The sequence below is a fragment of the Hemicordylus capensis genome, chromosome 2 (assembly GCF_027244095.1).
Source record: "Hemicordylus capensis ecotype Gifberg chromosome 2, rHemCap1.1.pri, whole genome shotgun sequence".
Taxonomy (NCBI): Eukaryota; Metazoa; Chordata; class Lepidosauria; order Squamata; family Cordylidae; genus Hemicordylus; species Hemicordylus capensis.
This window is the reverse complement of record NC_069658.1, coordinates 375,355,391-375,375,436: the sequence shown is the minus strand read 5'-3', so window position 1 is coordinate 375,375,436 and position 20,046 is coordinate 375,355,391.

Genomic DNA, 20,046 nt, shown 5'->3' with positions numbered 1-20,046 from the left:
TGATAGGAAGTGCCAGTGCAGCCAATTACACAATCAGTCTCCATGTCAGAAGGGAATACTGGAGACTTTCTGTCTTACAAATATTCAAAGGTGTAGGTGGTGCTGGGGAGAGAGGAAGGCATCCAGATAGACAATAGTAGATTTAAAGCAGTAAAAATGCAGCAGCCAGATTGGTTTCTGGGACAACATGAAACGATCATATGACACTGGTTTTGAAAAAACTGCACTGGCTGCCGATATGTTTCCAGGTGAAATAGAAAGTGCTGGTTATTATCTATACAGCCCTTAATGGCTTGGGTCCAGGCTATTTAAGAGAGAGCCTCCTTCGTCATGAACCCTGCCGTCTTTTACGATCTTCTGGAGAGGTCCGGTTATGGTTGCCACCAACTCGTCTGGTGGCGACTCAGGACTGGGCTTTCTCTGTGGCTGCCCCAGGGCTTTGGAATATGCTCTCTGCTGAAAAAAGAGCTCTCCTTCTCTCAAGACTCAACCTCAAGACTCCTGTTCTCACAAGCTTTTAATTAGAATTAATTTTAATAATTTTAATAATTTGTTTTATATTGTTTTATTGTGTTAGGTATTTTGATCTGTGATTTTTAATATTAAAATTTGTACACCACCTAGAGATGTACATATCAGGTGGGATACAAATAGGATAAATAAATAAACAAGTCTGCTTTTTCTAGACAGCTCTGCAAATTCTGAGTTGTTTCCTTTTTCTCATTCAAACTGCTCTTTCCCCTCTCTTCCTATCAAACACCTCCACATACTCCTGAGCAAAAATGCTGTTAATAGCTCCTACTAAGGCAGGAAGGTGTGACCTGCATTGCAGTCCTCAGAACATGAATGGCTTTTAATGCACATTAAGCAGAAATTTGAGGCTTAACAACACTAATGGCCTTCAAGAGATCCCTCAGCACTCATTTTTTTTGGTCTGGCTTTCAGTGGTTTTTACATTGTTTTAATGGTGTTTTAAATTGTTTTAGCTTTTAATTGTTTTGTTATTTTGATTTATTTTAATTTTTTAAATTGTTTGTAAACCATCCAGTGCTATTAGATGGGGCAGTATAAAAATGTGACAGGCAGATAGAAACAAAGGCCAAGTTGTGCTGCTGAACTGCTCTATCTATGTCTGGAGTTGGTTTTGGAATCCATTCTATATGCTGCACTCCAGTACAAAAACTGGTGGAGAGGATCATTTCATGTTGTCTAAACTTTTTAGAGTGGGCTTTAGTAGTCCTGTGCATCCTTTGAAATGTATGACAGTTCTCCATCAATGACTGAATGTGTTGCCAAAACTCATTAGATTGCCTTTGAAATCTAAAATAAAGGTTTATTGCAATTTCCAAACAGAAACAAATCTCAATATGAAAAATATAACCAGATTATATTTCAAAGAAATTATCTGACCATGTATTATGGCTTTAATCCTTTCAGAGCAGATTTGTAAAAGGAAATTTACAAATGCACAGACATAAAAATAATCTTCTGGACATCTCTTCTTTTATAAATTTTGGATTGGATTTCTCTGCATCAAGTTCATGAAAGTGTTGCATGTCTTTGTTGAAGGAGAACATGAATTAAAACTGCAGATGTTTAATATCTTAAGAAAAAGTAATAACTGAATCCCTGCTGGATCTCCCAACATCAGGCACAAATATAAATTAAATCTCTGCAGAACATCCCACAACGTACTTTAGAGAAGTTGAAATAAAATCTAACTGTGGAATTTAGAATCTCATTTAGTTTATAAATAATGGCAGGTAGTTTGCTTGCTCATAATAAATGTTTTAACACCCCTCCTCAATTTTAGACAATGCCACTATGCCTCTGGTTCTCATTAACTATCTATCTAACTAGAGATGTGTAAATCAATTTGAATTGAATTGATTCAAGCTCAAATTGGGGTGATTAGAGTGATTCCAACATAAATCAAATCACCCCTAAAATAAAGGGCCTGATTAAAGTTTGATTCAAATCAACCCTGATTCGAGCTTCAATCAATGTCAGCAATTTGAACATCATTTCAGAGTCTGTTTTGTCCCCACCCAGCCCACCCCTTGCTGATTGGTTTTCTGACACTTGCCTCCAATTGGAATGAGGTCTCTTTGCTTCTTGGTTGGCTTTTTACCAACAAAATCAAGTGTTGTCATGGGCAACTATGCCCGTATTAGCTGGGGGGAGGGATCAGGGCGGGGCAATGGAGGGGTTTTCAAAATGTATTTAAGGGGCCTCTTGGAGGCAGAAAGACAGAGAGCCATTTTGTACCTCAGGAGAGAAGCATCAGAGAGAGACTGCAGCAGCACTGAGCAGAGACTGGTGGTGGTGGTCTGCCTGCCTGGCTCAGTGAGTGGAGAGAGAGTCAGAGAGTGCCTGCTTGGCTAAACTGTCTCTCTTTTTTATCTCCATTTAATTTGCAGTGACAATAACAGCTTTTATTTTCTTCTTCTATTTTATTTTAATTGTTCCAGCTCCAGTGGCTTTAACTGGGTGCTGCTTGGATTTCTTCTTTTTCTTTGGATTTTTTATTCTTGCTTGTAGCCAGACCCCAGAGGCTTTAAAAACTAGGGTTCTGTGTTGATTCCCCCCCCCCCAATTATTTTAAAATTGTACCACCAGCAGCCCCAGTGGCTTTAACTGGGTGCTGCTGCTTTGGATTTTTTCCCCTTATTTTGGTTTTTTCTTCTTGCTTGTAGCCAGCCCCCAATGTTTGTACCCCCAGTGGATTTAATAACTGGGGTGCTGTGCTGATTCCCCCCCCCCTGCAGCCCCAAGCTGCACGTTTTTGCTGCTGCTAGGGGTGTGCAGAACTGGTTTGAATTGAACCAGATTCAATTTGAACTGGGCTGGTTCAACTGTTTCAAATTTGAACCAGACCTGCAGGAGCAAGCACCTGCAGGAGCAAGAGGCAGCCATCCACGGCATGGCAAGGAGCCATGGCTTGGAAGTGTACAACCTATCCAACCAGGGCTGGGTGCTCCTTTCCAAGGTTGTCTTGACACTCACGCTGTTCTTTGTTGCCATAAACAGCTTGTGTACTGAGACAGCAATGCTAAGTCAGGCTTTTCCTGCCACACTACTTCTTGATGCATCGGCAGAAGTTGTTTTTTCCTGCCTATGTGACCCAAGGATGAAGGCCAAAGTGGTAAGCCCTGACCAGTTGCCCAGGTGGAGGGACCTCCTGGTTGCAGAGGTTAGGCAAGCAGAGGAGGATGGGTTGCAACCAGGAGGATGGTTCTGGAGTGCTTACTGCTAGTGCACAGTCAACCTCTAGCAACAACATCACAACTGCTTCCATCCAGCAGCATGGTGTCCCGGACAGGGCCAAGTGAGTTGGTGGTTCCATCTCTACATTCCACCTGGTGGCTCGTGGAGGGCTTCCTTGGCACCTTGTGAGGGGTACGGGAGGTGCCCACCGAGCCTTGAAGCAGTGCTGAGCACTGTGTGCTGAAGTACCTGCGGGAGCCAGTAGCAGGCTTGGAGCTGGAACCAATCCAGTTTTGGGCAATGTGTCACCAAGTCTGGCCGGACTTGACATTGGTTGCCAGATGGTTCCTTTTGTGCCCACCAACCAGCGTCCAAAATGAGCGGGTGTTTTCCATGGCCAGGTGTGTGGTGAAACCCCACACATGGTGGAGCAGCTGGTCTTCCTGAAGGCCATCTATCCTGAGCTAGCCATGGAGGGTGAGTGACTCAAGGTCATCCCCAGTTTTATTACTACTGGCAGCTCATCCCACCCTCCCAACCCCAAACCCAGATGTGTCACAGTACACAGACACTCATGCATGCCACTGCCATGGCTGATGAAGAGATATGGACCGGTGCCTTGACCCATATGTCAGGCTGTCAGCATCAATCTGAGCACCAATCTGAGACCATGGTGTCTCAGGCAGGCAGGGATGTATGTTGTGGTTTGGTCTGTTTGTGAGATGGTGTTGAGGTGAGAAATGGACAGTGGCTGCTCTTTGTGTAATATTTATTGGTCATTGCTGTGATGATCCCCATGTCCGGCCTTGAGACTAACTTGTGATTCATTCACTGCTCTGGTCTCTCTGCAATCTGCATCACAGGGTATACTCAGTCAAAATGTGGCTGAAGCTTATGGCTATACTTGCTGGCTGCTAAGGGTGCTGCTGTGACAGCTGTTGCAATGCTGAAGTTAAGAGTCATAATAGTGTGTGAAAGAGCAACTGCTGCTAGTGATGTTACTGCAGAGTAGTCACTGTGGCTGGCAGGGGATTCTGGGTCAGTGATTCTTTTTTGGCCATTTCTGGACTGTGTGTTTGGCAAAATGTGGTGTTCTGTTTTGGGAGGGACTGTGTGCTTCTGTTCTGTAGTGTTTTTTCAAGGAAGAGTTGCAAAATTTGTGCACGCTGCTTGTTTTGGTCAGTGGGAACAATGGAGAACTCTAACCATCCCATTGTTTCCCATGGGTAGATCCCGGGAACGCCAAAGTGGGTTGGATGTTACAGCGTGACAAAAGAAATGAGCAAGCAGGCAGTTAAAAAATTTAACATTCCCCCCAAACCCCCATAGGAATTTATTGACTGCTGAAGGCCATTGAATGGCCCAGCAATGCCTCATGCCTCATTATGAGGCAAAGATCCTCCCACAGATAAGCTGGGGGTGGTGATGCAACCATGTTATATTTTGCAGAGAGATAGCAACTATCTCAATCCAATACCAGTGCAATGTCTTTCCCATGGCTGTTGCTGGTGTCTACCTTGTGTTTCTTTTTAGTGTGTGAACCCTTTTGGAACAGTGGATTGTCTTTTTTCCTGTGCAAATCATTTTGATAATGCTTTTATTGAAAAGTTGTATATAAATAATAATAATTATTATTATCTTGGAAGCTGTTGTCAGTGCCATCAGGCAGAAAGGCCCTGGGAAGGCATAGGTCAAGTTCAAAGATGGCAGCAATGGATCCAAAGATGGCATGGTACAGGCAGGCATATGGTTAAGTTCTAGAGCAAGAAGACCAAGTATCATGGGGTCCTTAGGTAGGTGTCATGATTCAAGACATTCAGGGGCTCAGGTTTTGGAAGAGAGGTAAGGCAACAAGTGAGGCAACAGAAGTCTGTACAGCAGTTTCTCTCAGTGAAAAGTTGCTCAGACTGAGGAAACTAAGGCTGAGACAGAAGTTATACAAGGCCAGCAGAGTTCCTATTGGTTTCCAGGTCACTAGATCTGGCTGGCTGACAGACTGCAGTCTTTCTTCCTGCCACAGTCAGGATGGTCTGACAGAGAAGGACGGCTCAGGCCAGCCATTTCCTCCACCTACAAGCTACCTTGCTGGATCAGGGAATAAAGTGCCTGGGCCCTACTTCCACATTTCCTGGTTCAAGACTCCTGGTACTTCACAGCAGTGAGGAAAAATAGGGAGCTTACTCCATATCCATGATAAGCAAGTTCCAACTGAAAAGTTCTAACTGGAATTCCTTGTTCCACTTTTTTGAGCAGGATAAATGCTCTCATTAGCTCAGGAAACTCTGCTTTGGTCACTATGCTGGATGACACATGTTAAGAACTGGATAGGGAGAGTGTAATTCTGTTGGTTCCACTGAACCTATCAGAGGTTTTTAGTACCACCAACCATGGTTTCTTTTTAGGTTCTCTCTCCAAAATGGATAAGAGGCACTGTCTGACAGTGGTTGTACTCCTTCTTGGAAAGAGCAGTTTCAAAGTTGGTGTTGGGGCTTCATTCCATACATATATGAAAACAATTAGAGGGAACACTGGTGTCAACTATGCTGGTTCGTGGATAAGTCAGATCTGTCTATGGTGGCATATGCCTTGGTGATATCATGTTTGGATTATTATAATGCGCTGCACATGGGATTGACTTTGAAAAGTGTACCCAAGGTTCAGTTTGTCCAAAACGATTAGGGTGGCATATCAGGAGCATATCATACTGTTTTTACAGCATCTTTACTAGTTGCCAGTATGCATCTGATGGCAATTCAAAGTACTATTTTGAACTTTAGTGCCCTAAATGGCTTGTGACCAGGATACTTGAAGAACCATCTTCTCTAATATGAGACTACCCACTTGTTGTTCAATGGGGGAAACCATCCTATGTGTCCCACCATTGTGTGATATTTGGTTGGCTGGATTTGAGTTTGGTTGGTTGGGTCCCAGTAGGTCTTTTCTGCAGACCTATGTGTTTTCTACAGCTGTGCTTAGACCATTTCTGTTTCAACAGACTTTTAACATGTTTTTTTATTGCTGTCTCTTGGTCGGTGTTATGCTTTTATATGCTCTATTGTTTTATTGCTTTTAGCTGATTTTTTAGCCTACTTTCTGAAGGAAACCTTGTGTGTATGTGTGTGCATGATGCCCTCTGATAACATTTGTGTTTACAGTACAAACCAAATTCACAGTACATGGGAGGGGCCCTAGAGGACCACAGATGGGATTTTTAAAATTTTGTTTCTCTGTCCTGTTGCTTTGTTATGGTGGCTGGTGGCCACTCAGAGTGTAGACAACAGCCCTCTGTAAGCCATGTGCCGACAGTTGGATATAAACCAAATTCCCAGCACATGAGAGGGAGACCTTAGGTAGGAGTCACCATGATAAAAGAAACAGAAGTTGAGGCCTATTAGTTCTACTTAGAATTAGTTGTTTGCTTTGTTTTGTTTTAATTGCTGTGAGCTGTCTTGGGGATTATGTTTTAATAGAAACGTGGGATATAAATATCTAAAATAAATAAATACATGGATTCATTCATTCATATATACAGACATACAGACATAAAATATGTGTGTTCCCTATCTGCCATATTTATACTATCTAGGCATGTAACAGCCAATGAGGGAAGTTGGCATCACTCTAACATTTCTGCTTCTCATTATAAGAATGGGAATAGGAAGTGTTGAGCAATTCATTTAGATTGTGGGACAACCCAGGACCACTCATATCCCACAGGGTTCTCTTACAGGAATTAGAAAATTCTTCTAAAGCACTTATAAGACATTTCAATCCATCTTACCATCACTTGTGATGTGAAGGGACAGAGCAGGGGATTTGAGACTTCTGCTGTTGAATGATGAACACGTATCCACAAAAGAAATTACACATACACACACAATTAGAATGGGGTGGGGGGGGGGGGGAGGTTTGGTCTTAGAAATGTGGAGCCGGTCATGTGAAATTGACTAGGCCTTAGGCATCCAGCCAATATCCATCAGACATCCTAAAGAGCACATACACATACCTTGCATATATAAAGGCAAGCTCAATATTTGGAGCCTCCAGGTAGAGAATCTCAGTAAATTGGGCAAGCCCTCTGCCTAAGACCTTGGGAGAGCTGTTGTCAGAGTAGACAGTGCTAGAATGGATGGACCAATGGTCTGACTCAGCATAAGGCAGCTCCATATAGGTTATATTTTCTTTTTTCAAAAGGAGGCCCTTGAAGGGTTCAGTTAATTTCAATTTCTTTCCATTTATTTCACTAATGTGTTCTGCAGAACAGAACCAATTCATAACATTCTTGCTTAATGTTATTATCCTCTTAGCCTGGCCAAACTAAAAAAGAAAAACTAATTTCCATCTACATAGATTGCTTCTCCCTATAGTGATTTAAGGAGCCCACCAATTGTGTGTATGGTTTGGGGTTTTTTTGCTCCATTTTTCAGCTCAGTAGATCACTTAATAGCAAAGTTCTCTATCAGCAACAGAATTGGGAATGCATTTGACCTCCTCCAAGCCTCTGAGGACTCTCTTGCAAGTGTATTACTTTGCAGCATAGCATACAAATACTTGGTATGCTGTATTCAGGATATGCTGGTCACCTCACCTATGTTTCAGGCCATATGTGATTATTTCCCAGGAACAACTTTTTATTTCAGGAACAATGATAACTCATTGTGTAGACCAAAGTGTGTGTTTGGTCCACACACTGTGACCATTGTTATAAATCATTAAAGCTGGAGACAGGCAATTCATTTGATGAGGGCAGAAAGTGCTGAGAGAGAAAGATAAGAGAAAGGCATTGTGTACACACAGACACAGACACACACACTGACACTGGTTGAACAGATTTGAAACAATGTAAAGAGGATGCACACCAGAAGCAGCAATCCCTCTTTCAAATTAAACCAAACTCTTTGGAAAAGCTATCTCCATGGGCTTATGAACTAAGTATGTATGTCAGAGGCACCAGTTTCTTAGCGTTAAGAAAAGAGTGATTGACGTGCAATAATAACATTGACAATATTGTTCAGAACCACAACAAATTATCTTTGCAATGTTATATTTCCTGTATTCAAGAGCAGGCATTTAAACGTTGCTGAAAATACCCTCAGAATCTCTTTGCCCCCTGTCCTGAAATCTAGCACTAATAACTTTTCTTTCTCGGAAAGGAAAGTGTTTGATATAGATGCAAACATATGGGATGCTGGGATGTTGCTCTAACATTCTAGGCAGAATAGAGGAAAGTAGTCCTTGGCAGAAGCTTCCACCAAGACCATCCTGACATGGCTTGTAGTATTACAGATAATTTCATGCAGGTAAGTTTGGGGGAAATGGACCTAGGCAGGATTAGGGCTACACAAGGGTAGACATTTGGACACTGTCATGCTCCTGCAAGAGCATGATGGAGTCCAAATTCAAAACAAATATTTGTTTATTCCTTTTCAAACGTTTTCTCCACAAAAGAACTCAGTTTTCTGAGACCAAATCCTAATCAAGCCAAGGGGACTTTGCCTATGACTAATGATTTTGTTCACACAACCACTGGCACAGTAAGAGAAGTGCCCAATCTGGGTTGGAGAGTTGGGCATGCTCCTGAGTTTTGGTTGTGTGCTTGCAAACATTAAGGCAGAAGGTAGGTAGAATACTCATATGCAAGGTGGCATCTGGGTAGGATGCGCGTGCCCTACCCAGATTCCATCTCCAACTTCTTACTATGTGCATGAAATTCACATGAATCTATTCAAATCTGAATTGAATTTGACTCAATTCAATTTGAAACCATTGAACAGAGTGGAGTTTCATTCAAATTGATTGGAATTCACCCACATTCAAATGGATTCGAATTCACCCAAATTCATATCAAAATATGGGTGAATTCGAATCCATTTGAACAAATCTCCACTCTGTTCATGTGTCTCAAATAGAATCAATTCAAATTCGATTCCAGTTTGAATAGATCCATACAAATTTCATGCACATCCCTACTTTTTAACAAGGTAGGAGGAAAAGCCGCATCTTCTCTTTTCCACCTCCTGCATAAAAATCGGGAGTGTTCACGGCTCTCCTACCCAGGCTGGGCACTTTTTGTACCCTGCAAGCAGCCATGTGGACACGCCCATTATGTATCATACATGGTCTAAATTGTATCACATATATGAGTCTGCTAAAAGCAGGCCAGACCATCTAATAAGCAGTGTCCCCCACCCACCCCGACATATTTCTTAAATGTCATCAAAATGGAAATTAGATATTTAGAGAGGCCAAATCCATAAAGACTTCAAGCCTCAGCACTTCCACTAGCTCACAACTAATTTTTTTATGTAGGATTAATTGGGGAGTGAAGTCTTCTTCCCTCAACAAATATGGATTAAAAAGTGCACTAGAAAAATGGAAAGCTTGAAATTAAAATGTGAATTATATAATTTCAAATACTTTTTTTTTGTCATTTTGTGAGAGAAAGAATAGAGTTAAAATGAGTTTCCACATCATACAAATTTGTATAAATTTGACATGGAATCATGACTACCCATAGAATTCTCAACAGGAAATAATCAGGCTATGACAACAAAGTCGTAATCAAATATTTATTTATTTATTTATTTATTTATTTATTTATTCACATTTTATACCACCCTTCCAAAATGGCTCATATCCAAAATTATGCCAAATTCACTTATCCAGACCACCATCTTCCTACCCCATTGAGAATGCCAAGTCAAGAGCGTGACTTGCCATGTGTGTCAGGTCAGGAACATATTAGAAGTCCATGTTTGTCACGCTGCCCATGAAGTTTTCCAGAAATAAAGCAAGCTCAACATGGATGTTGAAGTCCCCTGGGACATAAGCTTGGAGTCCTCAGCACCAAGTCCAAGACTGTCAGCCCAGTTGAGGAGACTGTAGACAGTGGTCAAAATCCCGATCTGATCTTGGTGCCCAATATTAAGCACAAATGCTCAAAATTAGATCCAGAGCCCTATTCACACTGTGAGGCCATTAACATGACCACAAAGGGCAGGGCTAGGGGGAAAGCAGGTGCCTACTTGCCTTCCCCCAGACAACCAGAGCCCAATAAGGACTGTGCCACCCATGCACCCACATGAGTGGCACTGTAGCAAGCCAAGCAGTAATCAGGGGGATTGGAGCCAAGATGCCAAGTATCCCACAATGCATAGTGCATTAGGAAAGCTCTATGCTGCCTGGCCACTCCTTCCCCCTGGCCCTATGACCAAATGTCTGCCAGCAGCCCAGGAGCAGCTGCCTGCAGTGTGATGACACACACAATCAGTGAATGAGGAAAGAGGCATGCACTAGTTCTCCTACCTTCCTTTAATCCTGGTTTGGAAATCTGGACTACTGGGGGGAGTGTCAAGATCAGGAGTGATCCTGGGGCTCCACACTACCAGCCCTATCTGGGCTACCCTGTCCTGCCCAGGTAGGGCTGGTCATGAGAATGACCTTCTTATGTTCAACACACATAGTCTGAGTACAGTGTATGTATGTACATATATCATGTCCAAAGCATGTACACTGAATCACTTCCTACCTATTTTCTGCATTTGAGAGGGTCTGAACCCAGGCTCACTTTTTAAATGAACACGTGTACAGTCATTCATACAAAACCATGTGCATGTGTACAACGTAATGTCGAAAGAGGGCTAAGTGGACAGGAAATTTGAGAGGGAGATAGAATCCATAGATCACAGCACCACTGAGCCTTGAGCCTGTGCTGTGCTGCACTGAGGTTGGCACAGCTGGGAGACATCCACTCCTCTTGGCTGAAACATCAAGTTTTCAGTGACACTCCAGGTCAGCACCCTCATCTATGATCAGGAAAAATAGATGTTTTATTATACACTAACCTGGCATTAAACAACGCAGAAGAAATGAATTGGTAGGGTAACTTACCTGTAGGTCACTCAGGCCGGAGTGTGGGGAGAGGTTTCAGTGTCTAACCTCTCATCCCCTCTTCTGGTTTGTCCCGCCCCCACTGTCATATCCCCTCATGTCTGTGATCACCATGATAAAGATGCCCCTTCCTCCTAGATCTGTTAACAACAGCTTCCCAGGCAAATGTTCACGCTGAGCCATACAAATAAACATCCATTCAAATGCAAGTTCTTACAACTGCCACTGGTCAAGTACAGCACCAAATTGCATAAAGCTAAAAATGAATACACGACAGCAGAAATTATTAAGGGCAAGCAGCTGTGGGCAAAGTGCACAAAGAACACAACTATAAAGTTACACTACAAACACAGATCTCAAACTGCATAGTTCAACAGCACATCTTAAAGTTCATTGGCCATTATGAAGAGTTACAGTTGCAGAGCAAGAAGTATAAGATGAAAATTTTCAGTAGCATAAGGGCCTCATGTGACTTTTACTTTAGACCCTACCCATGCAGGTGAATTGCCCCGTCAGGGGATCATCCACAGACCTTAAGAAACAATGGCCAACATGATCCTCAACCCTCAAGTGACAGAAGGTGGGCTATGAAGGGTTGCAGGTCCACAAGAAGCCTTTAAGCATCCCTGCACTGATGCTTGGATCATGTTGGCTGTTAACATCAGTTTATCAAATCCCAAATTCTAATCAGAAACCTGTTTTATCATGAGAGACTAATTCATAATAATCCATAACAAATCCACAACACGGTTCTAGCTGTCTCATCTTCAATGTTTGCTGTTGGTTTCCTGTCATTCCCCAGCATTCTTCTTTCCTTATAGGCCCCCTTTCTCCAAATGTTTGTGTGGAAGAAAAAAGGATGAGCAGAGCTCCTGCTACTAGTCACCCAAAACTATACATAACTTGGATCAAGTATATGTGTGCATGCGTTTATGTGCAATTATGCAAATACATGTCTAGTAGCTGCCTCTTCCCACCTCTTTTGGCCTAGAAAATTTGTAGAAATTTGGCAATATTTTTGTACATGTCTAGATCACAGATAACTCCCCATGTGTAGTGGTCTTCAGCTTTGTGCTCCAATGCATGGAGATTGCTCTTAGTTTTACAGTCTGAAGCAGCCCATAGTCTTGTGAAGTGGTGGGAAAACAAAAGGCAGACTGTAATAAGCGAGTATAGAGACTATATTCAGTACACCTGAAAGCCTTTGCCTTAATCAATTGATCGGTTTGATTAGTCACTTAATTTGGTAATCACTGATTTTAAAATCAGTGGGGCTTAATTGGATTTTTATCAGAACTGTTCTTTGTGCCAGGATTATAGTGGGTGAAAGCAAGAAATAATTATTATTTTGAAGATGAAGGGCTCTGAAAAACAAAAAGAAAATGCAATAACTTTGAAGCACTATTCTCTCTCTCTCTCTCTCTCTCTCTCGATGGAGGAAGAGTTCCTCCCAAGACTGCTCGCCTTTCATTTAAACAGCATTATGGGAATTGGGCCACTGGGTGATAAACACTTGTGTTATCAAAAGAATACAGAAGTTGTCAGTTCCCGGAGGCATCACAATTCACTTTTTCAATCATCTCTCCCCCCGCCTCCATCCGCCCGATGTTTTAAAATTAGTACTGGACTGAAAAAACATGCATATCCTCGCTTTGTTTTGAAAGAAAAGCTGGTTCAATAGCAACACTTTTCTCTTTGTGTTTAAAGATCATGTGGTTCTTTTTCTGGTTTACCTAAATCCTAGTCCTTCATACTAGAGACAAAATAACCGGGGGTTTCTGAGTCATGAGACACAGTAAAACACAAAGAAAAGCAACATCTGCAGAGCTTAACAAGAAAATGTTCACTGAAATAAGGCTGCCTCATACTGGAATAGGCTGGGAATGTGGCCTTTAAGAAGGGCCAAAATTATACTTTGGGCATCTTGTGTGGAACCAGAGGGAGACCTTTTCCTTATGAACCTACCTGAGGTGTCAGGTTTGCTTACTGTTCCAGCATGAATTGATGTGAGGTAGGCTGGGATTTGGAGCACAGTCTTCTTTGAGGAGGCTCCAGAAGTATGGAATTGATTAACTACTGACAAACTTCTTTGGCCATTCTGCAGAAAATGTAACATTGCATATTTAGGCTAGTGTACATTTTCCGTTGTTTGAATGTCCCATTCCAGAACAAGGGGTGGATCCAGCACAAAATTACAGGGGGTGCATCAGGAATTTAAAAAAAATAAAATATATATATTTTTAACATATAAAAATATATGGAAATTAAAGATAGATAGATAGATAGATAGATCTGGAGATGCTGCTTCCTTCCATCAACTTCTCTTCAAATACTAGATATTTTCTCTCCCTCTTCAGATTAGGTAGTGAAGGTGGGAAGGGAACTTGAACGCTGGACTTGCATGTGCCAGACTGTAGTTCTAAAGGAAAAAGCATGCTTCATTTTAGTTCTTAGATGATGTTCATATGTACTGCATCTGGCATCATGTGGGGAGGCAGGAGGGGCATCTCTGGGGCAGCTATTTCAGTGGTGGTGGGGAATTGACCAAGATCTGGTGCTGATAGATTAGCAGGTCACAATAGGGGAAGGAAATTTAGTAATTTAATTGTGGTTTCCCCTTCAATCAGGCCTACTACCTCTTTGATCTTAGAGAACAGTGCCTACAACCCATAGAACCTCACCTTATTGCTTTGTAATGCCAGGTCAGTCCAAAATAAGTCTGAAATCATCCATGATTTGATCTTGGATGAAGAAGCCGACCTGGTGAGCATTATGGAAACCTGGTCTGAGGCTAGTGGCTTGGTTTGGTCCCAGCTCCTCCCTATAGGTTACTCCATGATGGAGCAGGTGAGAGGATGTGGGCAGGGAGGTGGGGTGGCTGTGATGTATAAAATACTATTTCTCTTGCCAGGATCACTGACAGGGAGTTGGCCTATATTGAATGTGTGTTCCTAAGTCTAGAGACCAAGGATAGATTGAGACTTCTGTTGGTATACCAATCACCCCATTGTCCAATGGAGCCGCTAACTGAGCTGATGGACCTGGTTGCTTAGTTGGCATTGGAGTGGAGTGGCATTGGAGGTTGTTGTCGGTGGGGGACTTCAATGTCCATTTCAGGACTGGGTTGTCAGGGGTGGCTCAGGAGTTCATAGCAACCATGATGACTATGGGCCTATCCCAAGTAGCATCTAGACCAGCACATGATGCAGGTCACATGCTTGATTTGGTGCTTTGCTCTGATCAGGGTGTCTCTTTTAAAGGCTCTACATAGGATCTGTCTGTAGAGCTGGAAGGGGGTTTGCGAGGAGAGCGAGACCCACTCTCCCTGCATATGATCAAGGAGTCCTCCCTGGGTGGCTGGATTGGATGGATTGGCCACACAGATTCCATCATGGAGCTGGCTGGGGCAGCAGAGTTTGGGGGCCTCTTGACCCCCACAAGTCCCATAAGTCACCGTGTGAGTGCCTCCTAGAGCTGGGAGGCTTGTTGTAGCCTCCCAGTCGGGAGGCTACTGATGAGTTGTTGAGGCATGGAGCAACACTGTGGTGACACACAATCCAGGAACCCACTTTTTGCGCCACAAACCCAGGTTAAGCAGTGGGCTACCCAAAAGGGTTTGCTGCTGCGCTGCTGCCAGGAGCCGTGCAGCTCCTTGCAGTTTTCACGCGCAGTGGAAACTGGGCTGGGCTCCCTTAGCCTGGTTTGCATTGCACGTGAGAATAGCCTCATTGAATAGGTGGAAACAAGGTTAAATCTCAAGGTCTCCCAGCCTCAGGAGTTGTGCTCCCTCTCCCCTCCCAGATATAAATTGAAAGAATCCTTAACTGTGGTTAAAAACAAACCAAAATTGGTCATGACACCCAACTAACTGAGCTTGGACTATTCAGCATAAAGTGGTTGAAATAGACTGAGGAGGGTCTCACGATCCGTGAGACCCGCTTTGTAAGAACTGTGGGGGGAGCGGGCTAAGCCCACTCTCCCCACAGATGAGTGGGCAGGGAGCCCTGGGCGGCTGGATCGGCCGCCCACATGCTGGCCGGCTCTGTGACAGAGCCGGCAGGGGGAGGGGGGAGCGGGGTCCACATGGCCCCCGCAAGCCCCAGTATGCCCTGCGCAAGCATGCAGGGCATACTGGAGAGACCCCCAAGCCGGGAGGCTGCTTTTCACCTCCCAGCTGGGGGTCTACTTGTGAGTAGGCACGGTGAAAAGCCGCGCCATGGCTACTCAAGAGCCTAAAAAGCAGGTTTGCTGGAGCGCTCGCTCCGTAAACCTGTTTTTTAGCAGGAGTTCCAGAACGGGTTTGCCACTTCAGAACCACCGGGCTCGGCTGTGAGCCCGGTGGTTCTGACGATCAGCAAAAATCAGGTTAGTGGAGGCTAGCTCGATTTTTGCTGATCGTCAGAATCGCCCCACTGAGTTCTGTCACCCATTTTAAACTTTGGGCTCATATCTCAGTTTATTTCAAGCACAGAATGAACCAATATTGGTCCGCTCAGATGTCACAACAAATTTTGGTTTGTTTCTAGCCATAGTGGAAGTAGAATTCTTCCGACTTGCATTCTGGCAGGTGAGAGGGAAGCATGCTTTCTCAGGGCTAGGAAACATTATACAGAACCAAGATTTAACCTTCCCATCTGTGTAGTTTACAATAGTTAACAATAGTTACTATTCTCCAACATGTTTGTTTTTCCTTCAGAATATATTAATCAGTTATTTCATCCCTGTACATGGTATTTTATTTGTTTAGTACATTTCTATACTTCCCCATACAGTCCCTGGGCAGTTCACAATCTAAAAACACCCATTAAAACATTAACACGATTAAAACAGTTTAAAATACAAATAAGAACTCTAAAACCCAAACCTTTAAAACTATAAAGTCTGGCTAAACCGGTATGTTTTCAGGTCCCTCTTAAAAACATTCAGAGAAGGGGAAACTTTAATTTAATTAAGAAATGCATTCCAGAGTCTTGGGGCAACTCTCAAAAAGGCCCGGTTTTGAGTCACCATCAACTGAGCTGGTGGCAACCACAACCAGACCTCACCAGATTATCTTAATAGATGGCGGGGCTGATGAAGAAGAAGGCATTCTCTTAATTACCTTAAAATTTACATTTTAACATGTGGGACACTCACAAAAAATAATAATATGTAAATATCCTTGGAACAATATTAACCGCAAGTAGTCCAGGTCTGAAATACTGCCAGTGTACATAGAAATTTCTTAGTGGTACATTCAGAAGTATATAGTAGCATCCTAAGATTCTAACAGAATGATTTTTCTCTGCATCTTGTCAATTTTTGATAATTTGGTGTTGCTTTGAGGTTATTTCTTAAATTAGATATTAAGACTATACACATGAATATTACTGGGGTGGGGAGAGTGGGGGGTGGGGAGGCAGGATGGACCTACCTTCCCCCCAGATGATCCGTGGTTCCTTCTTTGGTGCGCTGCTGTGCATGCACACGATCTGATCGCTGGAGGCTGGGAAAACAAGTCCTGGCCTTGAGAAATCCTTAAATGCACCACATGAGCAGCATGTTGCATTTAGGAATTTCCACATGAGTCAGGCACTCTATGTGGGCTGTGTGCAGCCCAAGCATACACATGGCCCCGGTGCTGGGTTTAAGGGCACACTTGTGCCTTTAGCCCTGGCAAAAGGCCAGGGTTAAAAGTTGGGTTTGGTGGGAGGGCAGCTCTGGGACTGGGCTTGATCCCAGCACTGCACACAAGCAACCCAACCCAGGCTGGGCTGCCTTAGCCTTGGTTGGGCTGCTTGTGTGAATAGGCTTATTGTTTTGATCTATTGTTCAGTCAGAGAAAATGCTTGTGTTTTGTTCTTAGAATAAGTTATCACTTAATTTTATGACCCTGATCATATTATGGATACGTCAGGATACATGGGTCATTCTCTTTTATCGCATTAGCCAATTATCTAACGTGGAGGCAAGCCATGTGTTTTTCATCCCCTTAAAGTGATTGTAAGAATCAGCCTGAGTCATTTAATGACTGTGACTTTCCAGACCACTGAGCAGCAAATTGTCTGTAGATCCCTGGCATCAACTTGGGAAGGTCTCAAACTAGGGAATCACATTGAAGCCAGTTCAAATCACTCCATGCCAGCTGCCAATTCCTGGAACAAGTTGACTTTTCCATATGATCACAAGTACCTTCCCCACCAACTGGTCCATAGAACTGTGCAGAACATTATTTGGTTTGTTGGTCGGCATGTTGTATGATGGGTAAATTGTTTGATTTGTATTTGGCTTGTCAAATGGTGACAGTGAGATATCAATAAAGTCTGAGCTCAAGCTTAGAGAAGAATTCTTGGAGCTCAGAAAAGCCCCCTGACCCAGGAGCAAACTTCCAGAACTCAGAGAGCTTGGAGAGAAGTTAGAGAGTTCACATGAATTATCCACCTGCTCCCTGCCAGCTTTCCTCTCAGCTCTTTACCTTTCCTTCCTGGTCTCAGTGATGGTCAGAGAGCGGGAAAAACACAAGTCATATTGAGCAGGGGTAAGAGAAGACTTTTATCTTATCTCTTAAAGCACATAGGAAAAAACAGTGACAGTACTATTGTTAAGAACTGGAAGGCTCTTTCCCCTCCTACTGTTGATGCTTTGATGCACTGCTCAGAACAAAGGTGTGGTGTCCTTTGGAATTCGAGGTCTTTTAATAGAATTGGAAAAGAATATTTTCCAATGTGCTTAATAGAATGGATAGAAAAATTCTCTGAGATATCCTCATCAATTCTAATGAATGATTTGGCGAATATTATTTCCATGTCATTGCAGTAGCCTTCAGGAACATTCCAAATCCAAAGGGCCATTACACGTTTGCTCTGGCATGTTACAGAGTAGCACATCAGAGCAACAACATAAGAGATTGGGAAGGTCCTTCATGGCCCTGCTGCTATCACTTATCTCCTGGCATGCTGTGTGGAGGGGGGGAAGGACAAAAGGCTCCCTCCTGTGCAGTGCAACCATCCCCACTATTTTGGAGATATAAAAGAAAGTGAGTTGGAAATCCACAATGCTCTCCCCATCCCACAACTGACTCATCCGGCCTGAATAGCTTGCAGATTTCACTTCAACAACAGGAATAACAATTTCTGTCTCCTCTCACCTTGCTTAGATTGGATTTTTTTTTTAAAGTACTTTCCGACAATTTACTCTGACACATACTGTAGGTAAGGTGGTGTCTTAGAATAACTTCTGTGCTCTTTCTTTATGCACACCTGATTTGAAATAGAAGCCTGTAGGTGGGAATGACCTCTGCAGATCACAGTGTTGTTGTTTACAAAGAGGCATGTTCCCAACATAATTTTAAATTTGATTATGATAGCGGTACTACAATTAGGAATAATATTGCAGCAGCAACAGCAACAAAATCCTCCAAACAGCTTCATCCTGTAAAAAGTATATCAAGCATTTGGCAGCTTGCGAGAGCATTGGGACATTGTCTGAAAATTGAAACAGAGCCACCAAAGAACAAGTATTGTGGGAGAAAATGAACACACATACAATTGAAACTAATGAAAATATCTGTTATGTTTTAATTTTCAGACCATATTCAGTGATTGTATTTTTATATATGTAGGGCAAATGTTGATATGGCAGACTTTTAAAGACTTCTAAGTGCAGTCTTCTGAGCCCAGAAAACTATACAGAAGACTCAGGGGGTTACAAACAGGCGTATATAAACCCATAGGGAAATGAATGAACAATCGGGACCAGTTATCCTGCCTGTGAATGCTAAGGCTGCAATGCCATGAAGGGGGACTATGAAAAGTGGGACTGCATGTTCTTTTTTTCATGGGCCCTCCTTCTGTTGCAACAAAATCCCGCAACACATTTTCAAGACTCCCCAGTTATACCTAAGTGTATCTGCTAATTTAATGTTAAACAATGATACCACTACAGAGTTTGGAATGAGAAACCTGCTATACCATGCTAGTGATTGAAGAGTACCTAAAAGATCCTGTGAGCATTGCTTGAACCTGCACCAGTGATCCAGACCAGTGAACCTTACCTTGTTTTAAAAAAAGTTTGCCTTTCCTTATAGTGTTTGGCTCAACTCATTTGCTTCAATAATCTAAACAGAGTATCACTGAAGGAGGAGTAACCCCACCCCATCACTCCTTTCAGAACACACTTGATTATTCCTCAGAAGTATCAGTTTTTTTATTATGATGAAGCATGGCAAAAGCAGATGCTTTTAACACTGCATTCTTGCAATGTACATTTGCCTTTGTCACTTGCTAACTATTTTGTCTCCCTAGCAGATATCTCTCTGCCCCTGCAAATTTAAAATGGTATCCCTGGATGCAAAACAATTTGATCAGAAGGAGACTTTTTCTGTGTTGAAAAATTGCTCTCCGCTTTTGGCACAGTCATTTTGGGTCTTAAATTCAAGTTCAGTTTGCAGAAGTTGATGAGTGACCGGTGGTCCTGCTTCTGGGCAACAAATGGGACTTTATGACCTTTGGGAATGTTCCAACTCTGTGGTTGCTGGGATTTGAATCAGAGTCTGGAACTCCTGCAACAATATATAACAAGGTGGTGCCCCCCACACCATCTTTGGAATGCCCTCTCAAAGGAGCCCTCCCTGATAAATTTTTAAAAGCTCTCTCTTCTGAGAGCTGTTTTAATTTAGTTTGAATTGGTTTGCCAGTTTTACCAATTTTAGCCTATGTGAAATTGCTCTTAAATTTTTGCTGGTGTTTGTTATACTTGTGTTGGTTTTTTATCAAATTTTATAGTGGTTGTTGCTTTATTGCAAGCTAGGGGTGTGCATGGAACTGTTTTTGTCAGTTCAGTTCGAATCAGAACTGGATTCAAACTGAACTGTTCCAGTTTGACCGCCGGACTGATTTGTTTGGGGGTTTACTGGTAAAGGTGAATCCAGTGAAAATTTCCCTTTACTAATAAGGTGGCGGGGGTGGGGGG